Genomic DNA, 2870 nt, shown 5'->3' on the forward strand with positions numbered 1-2870 from the left:
TGCTTTTTCCCCAGATGTCTCGGAGGGAAGCTGCCGCTGAACAGCCTGACCGTGACACTGCAGGGATGCAGAGTGTTCTGCATTTACCATCACCAGAGAGGTGAGAAAATGGAGCCCGAAAAACTCCCAGGATTCTGTGATGCGTTGAGCCCAGGATCACCCATCGGTCCCAGGATCAGAGCCCAGGTCCCATACAACAGATGTCACCACATGCTGTGCTTTCCAAACGCCACGTTTTATTTGGGGACCTCTTTGACCTATTGGAAGCTATGCCAGAGGCCAGGAGGCTGCACGTCCCGCTGCTCTGAGGAGACAAGGAGAGCAGCTCTGGCTCAGCTCTGCCCTGCCCAGCTGTCCCAAGCCGCCTGGGCCCACACGGTGACACGGGCCCTGCCCGGCAAGGCTGGAACCTCCTGTAGCCTCTTGGGCAGCTCGTGATGAATCCAAACAGCCTCCAAGAGGGTATCTTGTTTGGGGGTGCGCTCAGCCGCATGACTCGAGCTGCTCTAGGTCTCTGTGGGAGAGGTCAAAAACTCTGCAGACACCCTGGTGACCTCCTGGAAGTGACAGAAGAGGAATGCAGCAGCTGCTTCTCACTCTCTTGGGAAAGTTGGGATCAGCTGGGAATCTCCGGCTGCTGAGGCAATTCCTCACCTGTACGTGGGCTGTAAGAACTCAGCACCAGCTGATGATGCCCGTGACACTGAGCAGGACTGCTGTGAGGAGCAAGCGTTCATCCTCATCCTCAGGTGTGACCAGGGCTGTCCCCGTGGAGGTGTGCTTGCTGACGAGGCTCATCATTCCAGGTGGAATGCCCTCCATTTTACACTCTGCCTTCTTCCTGCAGCTGCCAAAAAAATCCCTGAAGACAAAGCAGTTTTGGGGTTTATAAGAGCTCTGCTGAGTTAAACCCTGACTCCCTTCTGCCCTGTGCCTCATCGCACCACCCCCCAAAAGAAGGGTAACCTGGCTTTCCAACAAGCTGGGGCCAGGGCACTCACAGGGCTAAGCTGATGCGCAGGTAGCAGGAGAGGCCAGGACAAATGCTGTGTGCTCTGCACGCTCGGGGATCATCATCCCACCAGGACCTTCACCCCAGCACAGCCACTTCCTCCGCCTGGGATGACATTAGGGAGGTTTAACTGGGAGAGTCAGGGCACAGGAGAGTTCTGGGGGCACTCCTTTGGACTTAGACAGTCGGGCACAGCCTGGGGGTGCACATTAGGGTCTGGAGAACAGCAGCCATGACGGGGCAGTGGTGCAAGTCCCGTCAGGAAGATGGTGGCAGCAAGATTGTCCTTGACCCACCTCATCAGCGCCAGAAGCACAGTCTTCGTAAGGACCATCTCTGTCTCTGCAGCTCCGTCGCCGTCTGCAGGATGTGCAAGGTCTCACCTGCTTGGGACCTGACTGAGGCATCAGGGTCCTCATCAAAGGGCTTGACGACTGCAACAGAAAAAAAGCGAGCAGTGGTGAAAGGCTGCTGTCTGCACAGACCCTTCTATGCAAGCCCCATCCCTCTCTTTCCCTAACTAGGAGGAGCAGCTGGGACCAAGGGAGCAGCTGGAAGCTGCTGCTCAGGAATCCCAGGCTCCCAGACTGGGCTGGGCTGGAAGGGACCTTCTTAATGATCACCTAGTCCCAAGCCAACCCCCCCACCACGGGCAGGGACACCTCCCACTAGGCCGGGGAGCTCCAAGCCACAGCCAGCCTGGCCATGAACACTTCCAGGGATGGGACAGTCACAGCTTCTCCCTCCTTTCCCTGCAGCAGAGCCAGGAACGGCAGCACCCTGCCCAGGCTCTCTCCCTGCCCCACTAGCACTCCTCTGACCCTACTCACCATTCCACAGAACCTCCAGCGTCTCTTCAGGTGGATTCCTCCCCAGGTGCTGCACAGCAGTCCCTGTGCACAGAGCTCCCGTCAGACCTCCCCCTCCCCAGCACTGCGGCAGCACCGCCCCCGGCCCGGCCAGCTCGGCCGCACGCCCTCCTGCCCAGCGCTCTGCAGGGATGGCCCCGGGCAAGTCCCCGAGGGCGCTGCTGACACTGAGCCAGGCGGCCACCAAGGCCACCAAGACCAGGGCAGGGCAGAGGGGGCAGCGGGAGGCCAGGGCCCTGCCCGGGACAGCCACAGGGCTGCTCCTGCCTGCCGGGGCAGCGCCGGGGGCTGGGGCCGGGCTGCCAGAAGAGGGTCCCCGGGGGCTGTGGCTCACCGATGAACCTGATGGCCTCCGCTCTCACGCTGGCCCGAGAGTCCTGCAGGTAGGGCAGGCTGAAACGCACGTAGTCTTCCACCCTGCTCCTGTCCTGCTTCAGCTGGAGAGTGCCCAAGGTCATGTCATGGGGCTGGCACAGAGCATTCCCTGTGTGCCAGAGCAGTCCCTCTGCCCATCCCACCCCTTCTCCCCCAGGCCATTCCTTTCTGCCAGCCAGGAGTCCCAGGGGCCCGAGATGCAGCCAGAGTCACAGTCAGAGGGGGTCTGGCTGGGGGTATTGTGACCCCTCTTTGCTGCTGCCAGGGCCCAGGTGGGCGGGGGGCTCCTGAAGCACCCAGGGGCTGGGGGGAAGAGGGGCCTGCAGAAGCAGCCCTGGCTGCGCCCCAGAGAAAGGGGAAGGAAGGGGGACTGAGGTCCAAGCTGTGCATTCTGCTCTGGATCAGGGCCAGCCAGAAACAGCTGCACATCCACACCCTGGGCACATGGAGCATCCCTTGTCCAGCCCAGGCCCTGGCACCTGGGGGTCATCCTCACCAAAGTCTCTCCAATCACCCAGCTCTTCCTCTTCTTGATTGCCCTCTTGAGCTTCCTCCAGCCCAGGAACTTTGCACTGACGAGCAGGGCTTTGCCAGAGGCCTGCAAAACAGCAGCA

General features: G+C 60.9%; 1 long non-coding RNA gene across 1 annotated transcript; it reads right to left on the reverse strand.

Annotated features, from left to right (window-relative positions):
• Positions 1-214: 214 nt before the first annotated feature.
• Positions 215-1622, reverse strand: LOC139801291 (uncharacterized). Its single transcript, XR_011728133.1, has 2 exons — positions 655-1622; positions 215-557 (listed from the first exon to the last, which is right to left on the reverse strand). It is a non-coding gene; the product is annotated as an uncharacterized lncRNA (long non-coding RNA).
• Between the last annotated feature and the right edge of the window lie 1248 nt (positions 1623-2870).

Source organism: Heliangelus exortis, chromosome 11, assembly GCF_036169615.1.
Source record: "Heliangelus exortis chromosome 11, bHelExo1.hap1, whole genome shotgun sequence".
Taxonomy (NCBI): Eukaryota; Metazoa; Chordata; class Aves; order Apodiformes; family Trochilidae; genus Heliangelus; species Heliangelus exortis.